General features: G+C 33.3%; 2 non-coding genes across 2 annotated transcripts; both read right to left on the reverse strand.

Moving 5' to 3' along the window:
- Window positions 1–404: 404 nt before the first annotated feature.
- Window positions 405–487, reverse strand: TRNAL-CAG (transfer RNA leucine (anticodon CAG)). Its single transcript has one exon. It is a non-coding gene; the product is annotated as a tRNA-Leu (tRNA).
- A 4,972-nt stretch (window positions 488–5,459) lies between these two features.
- On the reverse strand, window positions 5,460–5,542 carry TRNAL-CAG (transfer RNA leucine (anticodon CAG)). The gene has a single exon. It is a non-coding gene; the product is annotated as a tRNA-Leu (tRNA).
- Between the last annotated feature and the right edge of the window lie 10,995 nt (window positions 5,543–16,537).

Raw genomic sequence — 16,537 nt, forward strand, 5'->3', positions numbered from 1 at the left:
GGCTAATGATTTTGGCTTATGGGCTTGATTGGATGCTATGAAGGAGTGTACAAGTAGGGTTTGAGTTCATGACCACTGGCTTAAAAGAGCAGTGTTCTTACTCCTGAGATATGGAGCCCTGATTTAGAAGTTGGGGGATATTTTATTTTGCAAACTCAGTATATGAAAAAATGTTGACAAAAGAAAAAAATACATATAATATTGATGTCTGAAGTAGTATTTAAGTCCATATTTTTAGGGAAGAATGCAACATTTTCTTTGATTGGTATAAAGCAGAAATAATGGAAGGTTGATTATTCTTCAAAGTGGTTTGTGAAACAGATTTGCAGTGAATATCTTAAGTATTTCTCTTCACAAGCAACAAGGAAGAGACATTGTAGAACAAAGAAGAAAAGGAAGAACACTGTCAGAAGTGGGATTTGAACCCACGCCTCCAGAGGAGACTGCAACCTGAACGCAGCGCCTTAGACCGCTCGGCCATCCTGACACAAAAAAAACTAAGTTTCATAAAAATTGGATAAAACTAATTAACCAAAATTACTTTTTCAAAGGTGCAATGTCCATGCTGCTGTTGAAACTATTGATTCAAATATTAGTAATAAATTGCTTTTTCAATTATTTTTCAAAGATGCTTAAAGTTGGATAAATCAAAAAGATATTGTAAAAATAACATTAACACGGAATTACCTATAGTTTAGGATTTTCCAAATATTTGAGAAAATGCTAGACACAAATAACATCTTCACATGATCTACAATTAATGCCTGAATTTTGTATTGATTGATTAAGAGCTGCACTGAAAGAAAATCATTACTCCAAATGTGGCAGTTTCCAAAATACATTGAAAAGGGGATGTGCAGTATCTATTTTTCTAATTCATAGAATGCCAAGGAAAAATGCGGTAATTATTTTTTTTGCTCTATTCAGGATTGGATTCCAAGTGTCTAGAATTTGCTGTCTTGTGGATTTTCACTCACCATAGAAAAGACATTTATGAACTTTCCAAGAACTGGCTAATGATTTTGGCTTATGGGCTTGATTGGATGCTATGAAGGAGTGTACAAGTAGGGTTTGAGTTCATGACCACTGGCTTAAAAGAGCAGTGTTCTTACTCCTGAGATATGGAGCCCTGATTCAGAAGTTGGGGGATATTTTATTTTGCAAACTCAGTATATGAAAAAATGTTGACCAAAGAAAAAAATACATATAATATTGATGTCTGAAGTAGTATTTAAGTCCATATTTTTAGGGAAGAATGCAACATTTTCTTTGATTGGTATAAAGCAGAAATAATGGAAGGTTGATTATTCTTCAAAGTGGTTTGTGAAACAGATTTGCAGTGAATATCTTAAGTATTTCTCTTCACAAGCAACAAGGAAGAGACATTGTAGAACAAAGAAGAAAAGTAAGAACACTGTCAGAAGTAGGATTTGACCCAACGCCTCCAGAGGAGACTGCGACCTGAACGCAGCGCTTTAGACCGCTCGGATATCCTGACACATAAAAAACTAAGTTTCATAAATATTGGATAAAACTAATTAACCAAAATTACTTTTTCAAAGGTGCAATGTCCATGCTGCTGTTGAAACTATTGATTCAAATATTAGTAATAAATTGCTTTTTCAATTATTTTTCAAAGATGCTTAAAGTTGGATAAATCAAAAAGATATTGTAAAAATAACATTAACACGGAATTACCTATAGTTTAGGATTTTCCAAATATTTGAGAAAATGCTAGACACAAATAACATCTTCACATGATCTACGATTAATGCCTGAATTTTGTATTGATTGATTGAGAGCTGCACTGAAAGAAAATCATGACTCCAAATGTGGCAGTTTCCAAAATACATTGAAAAGGGGATGTGCAGTATCTATTTTTCTAATTCATAGAATGCCAAGGAAAAATGCGGTAATTATTTTCTTTGCTCTATTCAGGATTGGATTCCAAGTGTCTAGAATTTGTTGTCTTGTGGATTTTCACTCACCATAGAAAAGACATTTATGAACCTTCCAAAAACTGGCTAATGATTTTGGCTTATGGGCTTGATTGGATGCTATGAAGGAGTGTACAAGTAGGGTTTGAGTTCATGACCACTGGCTTAAAAGAGCAGTGTTCTTACTCCTGAGATATGGAGCCCTGATTCAGAAGTTGGGGGATATTTTATTTTGCAAACTCAGTATATGAAAAAATGTTGACCAAAGAAAAAAATACATATAATATTGATGTCTGAAGTAGTATTTAAGTCCATATTTTTAGGGAAGAATGCAACATTTTCTTTGATTGGTATAAAGCAGAAATAATGGAAGGTTGATTATTCTTCAAAGTGGTTTGTGAAACAGAATTGCAGTGAATATCTTAAGTATTTCTCTTCACAAGCAACAAGGAAGAGACATTGTAGAACAAAGAAGAAAAGTAAGAACACTGTCAGAAGTAGGATTTGACCCAACGCCTCCAGAGGAGACTGCAACCTGAACGCAGCGCCTTAGACCGCTCGGCCATCCTGACACAAAAAAAACTAAGTTTCATAAAAATTGGATAAAACTAATTAACCAAAATTACTTTTTCAAAGGTGCAATGTCCATGCTGCTGTAGAAACTATTGATTCAAATATTAGTAATAAATTGCTTTTTCAATTATTTTTCAAAGATGCTTAAAGTTGGATAAATCAAAAAGATATTGTAAAAATAACATTAACACGGAATTACCTATAGTTAAGGATTTTCCAAATATTTGAGAAAATGCTAGACACAAATAACATCTTCACATGATCTACGATTAATGCCTGAATTTTGTATTGATTGATTGAGAGCTGCACTGAAAGAAAATCATGACTCCAAATGTGGCAGTTTCCAAAATACATTGAAAAGGGGATGTGCAGTATCTATTTTTCTAATTCATAGAATGCCAAGGAAAAATGCGGTAATTATTTTTTTTGCTCTATTCAGGATTGGATTCCAAGTGTCTAGAATTTGTTGTCTTGTGGATTTTCACTCACCATAGAAAAGACATTTATGAACCTTCCAAGAACTGGCTAATGATTTTGGCTTATGGGCTTGATTGGATGCTATGAAGGAGTGTACAAGTAGGGTTTGTGTTCATGACCACTGGCTTAAAAGAGCAGTGTTCTTACTCCTGAGATATGGAGCCCTGATTCAGAAGTTGGGGGATATTTTATTTTGCAAACTCAGTATATGAAAAAATGTTGACCAAAGAAAAAAATACATATAATATTGATGTCTGAAGTAGTATTTAAGTCCATATTTTTAGGGAAGAATGCAACATTTTCTTTGATTGGTATAAAGCAGAAATAATGGAAGGTTGATTATTCTTCAAAGTGGTTTGTGAAACAGATTTGCAGTGAATATCTTAAGTATTTCTCTTCACAAGCAACAAGGAAGAGACATTGTAGAACAAAGAAGAAAAGTAAGAACACTGTCAGAAGTAGGATTTGACCCAACGCCTCCAGAGGAGACTGCGACCTGAACGCAGCGCTTTAGACCGCTCGGATATCCTGACACATAAAAAACTAAGTTTCATAAATATTGGATAAAACTAATTAACCAAAATTACTTTTTCAAAGGTGCAATGTCCATGCTGCTGTTGAAACTATTGATTCAAATATTAGTAATAAATTGCTTTTTCAATTATTTTTCAAAGATGCTTAAAGTTGGATAAATCAAAAAGATATTGTAAAAATAACATTAACACGGAATTACCTATAGTTTAGGATTTTCCAAATATTTGAGAAAATGCTAGACACAAATAACATCTTCACATGATCTACGATTAATGCCTGAATTTTGTATTGATTGATTGAGAGCTGCACTGAAAGAAAATCATGACTCCAAATGTGGCAGTTTCCAAAATACATTGAAAAGGGGATGTGCAGTATCTATTTTTCTAATTCATAGAATGCCAAGGAAAAATGCGGTAATTATTTTTTTTGCTCTATTCAGGATTGGATTCCAAGTGTCTAGAATTTGTTGTCTTGTGGATTTTCACTCACCATAGAAAAGACATTTATGAACCTTCCAAAAACTGGCTAATGATTTTGGCTTATGGGCTTGATTGGATGCTATGAAGGAGTGTACAAGTAGGGTTTGAGTTCATGACCACTGGCTTAAAAGAGCAGTGTTCTTACTCCTGAGATATGGAGCCCTGATTCAGAAGTTGGGGGATATTTTATTTTGCAAACTCAGTATATGAAAAAATGTTGACCAAAGAAAAAAATACATATAATATTGATGTCTGAAGTAGTATTTAAGTCCATATTTTTAGGGAAGAATGCAACATTTTCTTTGATTGGTATAAAGCAGAAATAATGGAAGGTTGATTATTCTTCAAAGTGGTTTGTGAAACAGATTTGCAGTGAATATCTTAAGTATTTCTCTTCACAAGCAACAAGGAAGAGACATTGTAGAACAAAGAAGAAAAGTAAGAACACTGTCAGAAGTAGGATTTGACCCAACGCCTCCAGAGGAGACTGCAACCGTAACGCAGCGCCTTTGAACGCTCGGCCATCCTGACACATAAAAAACTAAGTTTCATAAAAATTGGATAAAACTAATTAACCAAATTTACTTTTTCAAAGGTGCAATGCCCATGCTGCTGTTGAAACTATTGATTCAAATATTAGTAATAAATTGCTTTTTCAATTATTTTTCAAAGATGCTTAAAGTTGGATAAATCAAAAAGATATTGTAAAAATAACATTAACACGGAATTACCTATAGTTTAGGATTTTCCAAATATTTGAGAAAATGCTTGACACAAATAACATCTTCACATGCTCTACAATTAATGCCTGAATTTTGTATTGATTGATTGAGAGCTGCATTAAAAGAAAATCATTACTCCAAATGTGGCAGTTTCCAAAATACATTGAAAAGGGGATGTGCAGTATCTATTTTTCTAATTCATAGAATGCCAAGGAAAAATGCGGTAATTATTTTTTTTGCTCTATTCAGGATTGGATTCCAAGTGTCTAGAATTTCTTGTCTTGTGGATTTTCACTCACCATAGAAAAGACATTTATGAACTTTCCAAGAACTGGCTAATGATTTTGGCTTATGGGCTTGATTGGATGCTATGAAGGAGTGTACAAGTAGGGTTTGAGTTCATGACCACTGGCTTAAAAGAGCAGTGTTCTTACTCCTGAGATATGGAGCCCTGATTTAGAAGTTGGGGGATATTTTATTTTGCAAACTCAGTATATGAAAAAATGTTGACAAAAGAAAAAAATACATATAATATTGATGTCTGAAGTAGTATTTAAGTCCATATTTTTAGGGAAGAATGCAACATTTTCTTTGATTGGTATAAAGCAGAAATAATGGAAGGTTGATTATTCTTCAAAGTGGTTTGTGAAACAGATTTGCAGTGAATATCTTAAGTATTTCTCTTCACAAGCAACAAGGAAGAGACATTGTAGAACAAAGAAGAAAAGGAAGAACACTGTCAGAAGTGGGATTTGAACCCACGCCTCCAGAGGAGACTGCAACCTGAACGCAGCGCCTTAGACCGCTCGGCCATCCTGACACAAAAAAAACTAAGTTTCATAAAAATTGGATAAAACTAATTAACCAAAATTACTTTTTCAAAGGTGCAATGTCCATGCTGCTGTTGAAACTATTGATTCAAATATTAGTAATAAATTGCTTTTTCAATTATTTTTCAAAGATGCTTAAAGTTGGATAAATCAAAAAGATATTGTAAAAATAACATTAACACGGAATTACCTATAGTTTAGGATTTTCCAAATATTTGAGAAAATGCTAGACACAAATAACATCTTCACATGAACTACAATTAATGCCTGAATTTTGTATTGATTGATTAAGAGCTGCACTGAAAGAAAATCATTACTCCAAATGTGGCAGTTTCCAAAATACATTGAAAAGGGGATGTGCAGTATCTATTTTTCTAATTCATAGAATGCCAAGGAAAAATGCGGTAATTATTTTTTTTGCTCTATTTAGGATTGGATTCCAAGTGTCTAGAATTTGCTGTCTTGTGGATTTTCACTCACCATAGAAAAGACATTTATGAACTTTCCAAGAACTGGCTAATGATTTTGGCTTATGGGCTTGATTGGATGCTATGAAGGAGTGTACAAGTAGGGTTTGTGTTCATGACCACTGGCTTAAACGAGCAGTGTTCTTACTCCTGAGATATGGAGACCTGATTCAGAAGTTGGGGGATATTTTATTTTGCAAACTCAGTATATGAAAAAATGTTGACCAAAGAAAAAAATACATATAATATTGATGTCTGAAGTAGTATTTAAGTCCATATTTTTAGGGAAGAATGCAACAATTTCTTTGATTGGTATAAAGCAGAAATAATGGAAGGTTGATTATTCTTCAAAGTGGTTTGTGAAACAGATTTGCAGTGAATATCTTAAGTATTTCTCTTCACAAGCAACAAGGAAGAGACATTGTAGAACAAAGAAGAAAAGGAAGAACACTGTCAGAAGTGGGATTTGAACCCATGCCTCCAGAGGAGACTGCGACTTGAACGCAGCATCCTGATACATGAAAAACTGCGTTTCATAAAATTTGGATAAAACTAATTAACCAAAATTACTTTTACAAATTTTCAATGTCCATGCTGCTGTTGAAACTATTGATTCAAATATTAGTAATAAATTGCTTTTTCAACTATTTTTCAAAGATGCTTAGAGTTGGATAAATCAAAAAGATATTGCAAAAATAACATTAACATGGAATTACCTATAGTTTAGGATTTTCCAAATATTTGAGAAAATGCTTGACACAAACATCTTCACATGCTCTACAATTAATGCCTGAATTTTGTATTGATTGATTGAGAGCTGCATTGAAAGAAAATCATTACTCCAAATGTGGCAGTTTCCAAAATACATTGAAAAGGGGATGTGCAGTATCTGTTTTTCTAATTCATAGAATGCCAAGGAAAAATGCAGTAATTATTTTTTTTGCTCTATTCAGGATTGGATTCCAAGTGTCTAGAATATGTTCTCTTGTGGATTTTCACTCACCATAGAAAAGACATTTATGAACTTTCCAAGAACTGGCTAATGATTTTGGCTCATGGGCTTGATTGGATGCTATGAAGTATTGTACAAGTAGGGTTTCTGTTCATGACCACTGGCTTAAAAGAGCAGTGTTCTTACTCCTGAGATATGGAGCCCTGATTCAGAAGTTGGGGGATATTTTATATTGCAAACTCAGTATATGAAAAAATGTGGACCAAAGAAAAAAATACATATAGTATTGATGTCTGAAGTAGTATTTAAGTCCATATTATTAGGGGAGCATGCAACATTTTCTTTGATTGGTATAAAGCAGAAATAATGCATGGTTGATTATTTTTCAAAGTGGTTTGTGAAACAGATTTGCAGTGAATATCTTAAGTATTTCTCTTCACAAGCAACAAGGAAGAGACATTGTAGAACAAAGAAGAAAAGGAACAACACTGTCAGAAGTGGGATTTGAACCCCCGCCTCCAGAGAAGACTGTGACTTGAACGCAGCGCCTTAGACCGCTCAGCCATCCTGATACAGGAAAAACTGCGTTTCATAAAATTTGGATAAAACTAATTAACCAAAATTACTTTTACAAATGTGCAATGTCCATGCTGCTGTTGAAACTATTGATTCAAATATTAGTAATAAATTGCTTTTTCAACTATTTTTCAAAGATGCTTAGAGTTGGATAAATCAAAAAGATATTGCAAAAATAACATTAACATGGAATTACCTATAGTTTAGGATTTTCCAAATATTTGATAAAATGCTTGACACAAATCACATCTTCACATGCTCTGCAATTAATGCCTGAATTTTGTATTGATTGATTGAGAGCTGCATTGAAAGAAAATCATTACTCCAAATGTGGCAGTTTCCAAAATACATTGAAAAGGGGATGTGCAGTATCTATTTTTCTAATTCATAGAATGCCAAGGAAAAATGCGGTAATTATGTTTTTTGCTCTATTCAGGATTGGATTATAAGTGCCTAGAATTTGTTGTCTTGTGGATTTTCACTCACCATAGAAAAGACATTTATGAACCTTCCAAAAACTGGCTAATGATTTTGGCTTATGGGCTTGATTGGATGCTATAAAGGAGTGTACAAGTAGGGTTTGAGTTCATGACCACTGGCTTAAAAGAGCAGTGTTCTTACTCCTGAGATATGGAGCCCTGATTCAGAAGTTGGGGGATATTTTATTTTGCAAACTCAGTATATGAAAAAATGTTGACCAAAGAAAAAAATACATATAATATTGATGTCTGAAGTAGTATTTAAGTCCATATTTTTAGGGAAGAATGCAACATTTTCTTTGATTGGTATAAAGCAGAAATAATGGAAGGTTGATTATTCTTCAAAGTGGTTTGTGAAACAGATTTGCAGTGAATATCTTAAGTATTTCTCTTCACAAGCAACAAGGAAGAGACATTGTAGAACAAAGAAGAAAAGTAAGAACACTGTCAGAAGTAGGATTTGACCCAACGCCTCCAGAGGAGACTGCGACCTGAACGCAGCGCTTTAGACCGCTCGGATATCCTGACACATAAAAAACTAAGTTTCATAAATATTGGATAAAACTAATTAACCAAAATTACTTTTTCAAAGGTGCAATGTCCATGCTGCTGTTGAAACTATTGATTCAAATATTAGTAATAAATTGCTTTTTCAATTATTTTTCAAAGATGCTTAAAGTTGGATAAATCAAAAAGATATTGTAAAAATAACATTAACACGGAATTACCTATAGTTTAGGATTTTCCAAATATTTGAGAAAATGCTAGACACAAATAACATCTTCACATGATCTACGATTAATGCCTGAATTTTGTATTGATTGATTGAGAGCTGCACTGAAAGAAAATCATGACTCCAAATGTGGCAGTTTCCAAAATACATTGAAAAGGGGATGTGCAGTATCTATTTTTCTAATTCATAGAATGCCAAGGAAAAATGCGGTAATTATTTTTTTTGCTCTATTCAGGATTGGATTCCAAGTGTCTAGAATTTGTTGTCTTGTGGATTTTCACTCACCATAGAAAAGACATTTATGAACCTTCCAAAAACTGGCTAATGATTTTGGCTTATGGGCTTGATTGGATGCTATGAAGGAGTGTACAAGTAGGGTTTGAGTTCATGACCACTGGCTTAAAAGAGCAGTGTTCTTACTCCTGAGATATGGAGCCCTGATTCAGAAGTTGGGGGATATTTTATTTTGCAAACTCAGTATATGAAAAAATGTTGACCAAAGAAAAAAATACATATAATATTGATGTCTGAAGTAGTATTTAAGTCCATATTTTTAGGGAAGAATGCAACATTTTCTTTGATTGGTATAAAGCAGAAATAATGGAAGGTTGATTATTCTTCAAAGTGGTTTGTGAAACAGAATTGCAGTGAATATCTTAAGTATTTCTCTTCACAAGCAACAAGGAAGAGACATTGTAGAACAAAGAAGAAAAGTAAGAACACTGTCAGAAGTAGGATTTGACCCAACGCCTCCAGAGGAGACTGCAACCTGAACGCAGCGCCTTAGACCGCTCGGCCATCCTGACACAAAAAAAACTAAGTTTCATAAAAATTGGATAAAACTAATTAACCAAAATTACTTTTTCAAAGGTGCAATGTCCATGCTGCTGTTGAAACTATTGATTCAAATATTAGTAATAAATTGCTTTTTCAATTATTTTTCAAAGATGCTTAAAGTTGGATAAATCAAAAAGATATTGTAAAAATAACATTAACACGGAATTACCTATAGTTTAGGATTTTCCAAATATTTGAGAAAATGCTAGACACAAATAACATCTTCACATGATCTACAATTAATGCCTGAATTTTGTATTGATTGATTGATAGCTGCATTGAAAGAAAATCATTACTCCAAATGTGGCAGTTTCCAAAATACATTGAAAAGGGGATGTGCAGTATCTATTTTTCTAATTCATAGAATGCCAAGGAAAAATGCGGTAATTATTTTTTTTGCTCTATTCAGGATTGGATTCCAAGTGTCTAGAATTTGTTGTCTTGTGGATTTTCACTCACCATAGAAAAGACATTTATGAACCTTCCAAGAACTGGCTAATGATTTTGGCTTATGGGCTTGATTGGATGCTATGAAGGAGTGTACAAGTAGGGTTTGAGTTCATGACCACTGGCTTAAAAGAGCAGTGTTCTTACTCCTGAGATATGGAGCCCTGATTCAGAAGTTGGGGGATATTTTATTTTGCAAACTCAGTATATGAAAAAATGTTGACCAAAGAAAAAAATACATATAATATTGATGTCTGAAGTAGTATTTAAGTCCATATTTTTAGGGAAGAATGCAACATTTTCTTTGATTGGTATAAAGCAGAAATAATGGAAGGTTGATTATTCTTCAAAGTGGTTTGTGAAACAGATTTGCAGTGAATATCTTAAGTATTTCTCTTCACAAGCAACAAGGAAGAGACATTGTAGAACAAAGAAGAAAAGTAAGAACACTGTCAGAAGTAGGATTTGACCCAACGCCTCCAGAGGAGACTGCGACCTGAACGCAGCACTTTAGACCGCTCGGATATCCTGACACATAAAAAACTAAGTTTCATAAATATTGGATAAAACTAATTAACCAAAATTACTTTTTCAAAGGTGCAATGTCCATGCTGCTGTTGAAACTATTGATTCAAATATTAGTAATAAATTGCTTTTTCAATTATTTTTCAAAGATGCTTAAAGTTGGATAAATCAAAAAGATATTGTAAAAATAACATTAACACGGAATTACCTATAGTTTAGGATTTTCCAAATATTTGAGAAAATGCTAGACACAAATAACATCTTCACATGATCTACGATTAATGCTTGAATTTTGTATTGATTGATTGAGAGCTGCACTGAAAGAAAATCATGACTCCAAATGTGGCAGTTTCCAAAATACATTGAAAAGGGGATGTGCAGTATCTATTTTTCTAATTCATAGAATGCCAAGGAAAAATGCGGTAATTATTTTTTTTGCTCTATTCAGGATTGGATTCCAAGTGTCTAGAATTTGTTGTCTTGTGGATTTTCACTCACCATAGAAAAGACATTTATGAACCTTCCAAAAACTGGCTAATGATTTTGGCTTATGGGCTTGATTGGATGCTATGAAGGAGTGTACAAGTAGGGTTTGAGTTCATGACCACTGGCTTAAAAGAGCAGTGTTCTTACTCCTGAGATATGGAGCCCTGATTCAGAAGTTGGGGGATATTTTATTTTGCAAACTCAGTATATGAAAAAATGTTGACCAAAGAAAAAAATACATATAATATTGATGTCTGAAGTAGTATTTAAGTCCATATTTTTAGGGAAGAATGCAACATTTTCTTTGATTGGTATAAAGCAGAAATAATGGAAGGTTGATTATTCTTCAAAGTGGTTTGTGAAACAGATTTGCAGTGAATATCTTAAGTATTTCTCTTCACAAGCAACAAGGAAGAGACATTGTAGAACAAAGAAGAAAAGTAAGAACACTGTCAGAAGTAGGATTTGACCCAACGCCTCCAGAGGAGACTGCAACCGTAACGCAGCGCCTTTGAACGCTCGGCCATCCTGACACATAAAAAACTAAGTTTCATAAAAATTGGATAAAACTAATTAACCAAATTTACTTTTTCAAAGGTGCAATGCCCATGCTGCTGTTGAAACTATTGATTCAAATATTAGTAATAAATTGCTTTTTCAATTATTTTTCAAAGATGCTTAAAGTTGGATAAATCAAAAAGATATTGTAAAAATAACATTAACACGGAATTACCTATAGTTTAGGATTTTCCAAATATTTGAGAAAATGCTTGACACAAATAACATCTTCACATGCTCTACAATTAATGCCTGAATTTTGTATTGATTGATTGAGAGCTGCATTAAAAGAAAATCATTACTCCAAATGTGGCAGTTTCCAAAATACATTGAAAAGGGGATGTGCAGTATCTATTTTTCTAATTCATAGAATGCCAAGGAAAAATGCGGTAATTATTTTTTTTGCTCTATTCAGGATTGGATTCCAAGTGTCTAGAATTTCTTGTCTTGTGGATTTTCACTCACCATAGAAAAGACATTTATGAACTTTCCAAGAACTGGCTAATGATTTTGGCTTATGGGCTTGATTGGATGCTATGAAGGAGTGTACAAGTAGGGTTTGAGTTCATGACCACTGGCTTAAAAGAGCAGTGTTCTTACTCCTGAGATATGGAGCCCTGATTTAGAAGTTGGGGGATATTTTATTTTGCAAACTCAGTATATGAAAAAATGTTGACAAAAGAAAAAAATACATATAATATTGATGTCTGAAGTAGTATTTAAGTCCATATTTTTAGGGAAGAATGCAACATTTTCTTTGATTGGTATAAAGCAGAAATAATGGAAGGTTGATTATTCTTCAAAGTGGTTTGTGAAACAGATTTGCAGTGAATATCTTAAGTATTTCTCTTCACAAGCAACAAGGAAGAGACATTGTAGAACAAAGAAGAAAAGGAAGAACACTGTCAGAAGTGGGATTTGAACCCACGCCTCCAGAGGAGACTGCGACTTGAACGCAGCATCCTGATACATGAAAAACTGCGTTTCATAAAATTTGGATAAAACTAATTAACCAAAATTACTTTTACAAATTTTCAATGTCCATGCTGCTGTTGAAACTATTGATTCAAATATTAGTAATAAATTGCTTTTTCAACTATTTTTCAAAGATGCTTAGAGTTGGATAAATCAAAAAGATATTGCAAAAATAACATTAACATGGAATTACCTATAGTTTAGGATTTTCCAAATATTTGAGAAAATGCTTGACACAAACATCTTCACATGCTCTACAATTAATGCCTGAATTTTGTATTGATTGATTGAGAGCTGCATTGAAAGAAAATCATTACTCCAAATGTGGCAGTTTCCAAAATACATTGAAAAGGGGATGTGCAGTATCTGTTTTTCTAATTCATAGAATGCCAAGGAAAAATGCGGTAATTATTTTTTTTGCTCTATTCAGGATTGGATTCCAAGTGTCTAGAATATGTTCTCTTGTGGATTTTCACTCACCATAGAAAAGACATTTATGAACTTTCCAAGAACTGGCTAATGATTTTGGCTCATGGGCTTGATTGGATGCTATGAAGTATTGTACAAGTAGGGTTTCTGTTCATGACCACTGGCTTAAAAGAGCAGTGTTCTTACTCCTGAGATATGGAGCCCTGATTCAGAAGTTGGGGGATATTTTATATTGCAAACTCAGTATATGAAAAAATGTGGACCAAAGAAATAAATACATATAGTATTGATGTCTGAAGTAGTATTTAAGTCCATATTATTAGGGGAGCATGCAACATTTTCTTTGATTGGTATAAAGCAGAAATAATGCATGGTTGATTATTTTTCAAAGTGGTTTGTGAAACAGATTTGCAGTGAATATCTTAAGTATTTCTCTTCACAAGCAACAAGGAAGAGACATTGTAGAACAAAGAAGAAAAGGAACAACACTGTCAGAAGTGGGATTTGAACCCCCGCCTCCAGAGAAGACTGTGACTTGAACGCAGCGCCTTAGACCGCTCAGCCATCCTGATACATGAAAAACTGCGTTTCATAAAATTTGGATAAAACTAATTAACCAAAATTACTTTTACAAATGTGCAATGTCCATGCTGCTGTTGAAACTATTGATTCAAATATTAGTAATAAATTGCTTTTTCAACTATTTTTCAAAGATGCTTAGAGTTGGATAAATCAAAAAGATATTGCAAAAATAACATTAACATGGAATTACCTATAGTTTAGGATTTTCCAAATATTTGATAAAATGCTTGACACAAATCACATCTTCACATGCTCTGCAATTAATGCCTGAATTTTGTATTGATTGATTGAGAGCTGCATTGAAAGAAAATCATTACTCCAAATGTGGCAGTTTCCAAAATACATTGAAAAGGGGATGTGCAGTATCTATTTTTCTAATTCATAGAATGCCAAGGAAAAATGCGGTAATTATGTTTTTTGCTCTATTCAGGATTGGATTATAAGTGTCTAGAATTTGTTGTCTTGTGGATTTTCACTCACCATAGAAAAGACATTTATGAACCTTCCAAAAACTGGCTAATGATTTTGGCTTATGGGCTTGATTGGATGCTATAAAGGAGTGTACAAGTAGGGTTTGAGTTCATGACCACTGGCTTAAAAGAGCAGTGTTCTTACTCCTGAGATATGGAGCCCTGATTCAGAAGTTGGGGGATATTTTATTTTGCAAACTCAGTATATGAAAAAATGTTGACCAAAGAAAAAAATACATATAATATTGATGTCTGAAGTAGTATTTAAGTCCATATTTTTAGGGAAGAATGCAACATTTTCTTTGATTGGTATAAAGCAGAAATAATGGAAGGTTGATTATTCTTCAAAGTGGTTTGTGAAACAGATTTGCAGTGAATATCTTAAGTATTTCTCTTCACAAGCAACAAGGAAGAGACATTGTAGAACAAAGAAGTAAAGTAAGAACACTGTCAGAAGTAGGATTTGACCCAACGCCTCCAGAGGAGACTGCGACCTGAACGCAGCGCTTTAGACCGGTCGGATATCCTGACACATAAAAAACTAAGTTTCATAAATATTGGATAAAACTAATTAACCAAAATTACTTTTTCAAAGGTGCAATGTCCATGCTGCTGTTGAAACTATTGATTCAAATATTAGTAATAAATTGCTTTTTCAATTATTTTTCAAAGATGCTTAAAGTTGGATAAATCAAAAAGATATTGTAAAAATAACATTAACACGGAATTACCTATAGTTTAGGATTTTCCAAATATTTGAGAAAATGCTAGACACAAATAACATCTTCACATGATCTACGATTAATGCCTGAATTTTGTATTGATTGATTGAGAGCTGCACTGAAAGAAAATCATGACTCCAAATGTGGCAGTTTCCAAAATACATTGAAAAGGGGATGTGCAGTATCTATTTTTCTAATTCATAGAATGCCAAGGAAAAATGCGGTAATTATTTTTTTTGCTCTATTCAGGATTGGATTCCAAGTGTCTAGAATTTGTTGTCTTGTGGATTTTCACTCACCATAGAAAAGACATTTATGAACCTTCCAAAAACTGGCTAATGATTTTGGCTTATGGGCTTGATTGGATGCTATGAAGGAGTGTACAAGTAGGGTTTGAGTTCATGACCACTGGCTTAAAAGAGCAGTGTTCTTACTCCTGAGATATGGAGCCCTGATTCAGAAGTTGGGGGATATTTTATTTTGCAAACTCAGTATATGAAAAAATGTTGACCAAAGAAAAAAATACATATAATATTGATGTCTGAAGTAGTATTTAATTCCATATTTTTAGGGAAGAATGCAACATTTTCTTTGATTGGTATAAAGCAGAAATAATGGAAGGTTGATTATTCTTCAAAGTGGTTTGTGAAACAGATTTGCAGTGAATATCTTAAGTATTTCTCTTCACAAGCAACAAGGAAGAGACATTGTAGAACAAAGAAGAAAAGTAAGAACACTGTCAGAAGTACGATTTGACCCAACGCCTCCAGAGGAGACTGCAACCGTAACGCAGCGCCTTTGAACGCTCGGCCATCCTGACACATAAAAAACTAAGTTTCATAAAAATTGGATAAAACTAATTAACCAAATTTACTTTTTCAAAGGTGCAATGTCCATGCTGCTGTTGAAACTATTGATTCAAATATTAGTAATAAATTGCTTTTTCAATTATTTTTCAAAGATGCTTAAAGTTGGATAAATCAAAAAGATATTGTAAAAATAACATTAACACGGAATTACCTATAGTTTAGGATTTTCCAAATATTTGAGAAAATGCTTGACACAAATAACATCTTCACATGCTCTACAATTAATGCCTGAATTTTGTATTGATTGATTGAGAGCTGCATTAAAAAAAATCATTACTCCAAATGTGGCAGTTTCCAAAATACATTGAAAAGGGGATGTGCAGTATCTATTTTTCTAATTCATAGAATGCCAAGGAAAAATACGGTAATTATTTTTTTTGCTCTATTCAGGATTGGATTCCAAGAGTCTAGAATTTGTTGTCTTGTGGATTTTCACTCACCATAGAAAAGACATTTATGAACTTTCCAAGAACTGGCTAATGATTTTGGCTTATGGGCTTGATTGGATGCTATGAAGAAGTGTACAAGTAGGGTTTGAGTTCATGACCACTGGCTTAAAAGAGCAGTGTTCTTACTCCTGAGATATGGAGCCCTGATTTAGAAGTTGGGGGATATTTTATTTTGCAAACTCAGTATATGAAAAAATGTTGACCAAAGAAAAAAATACATATAATATTGATGTCTGAAGTAGTATTTAAGTCCATATTTTTAGGGAAGAATGCAACATTTTCTTTGATTGGTATAAAGCAGAAATAATGGAAGGTTGATTATTCTTCAAAGTGGTTTGTGAAACAGATTTGCAGTGAATATCTTAAGTATTTCTCTTCACAAGCAACAAGGAAGAGACATTGTAGAACAAAGAAGAAAAGGAAGAACAC

The sequence above is a fragment of the Taudactylus pleione genome, unplaced genomic scaffold, assembly GCF_031769625.1.
Source record: "Taudactylus pleione unplaced genomic scaffold, aTauple2 ptg000177l, whole genome shotgun sequence".
NCBI lineage: Eukaryota > Metazoa > Chordata > Amphibia > Anura > Myobatrachidae > Taudactylus > Taudactylus pleione.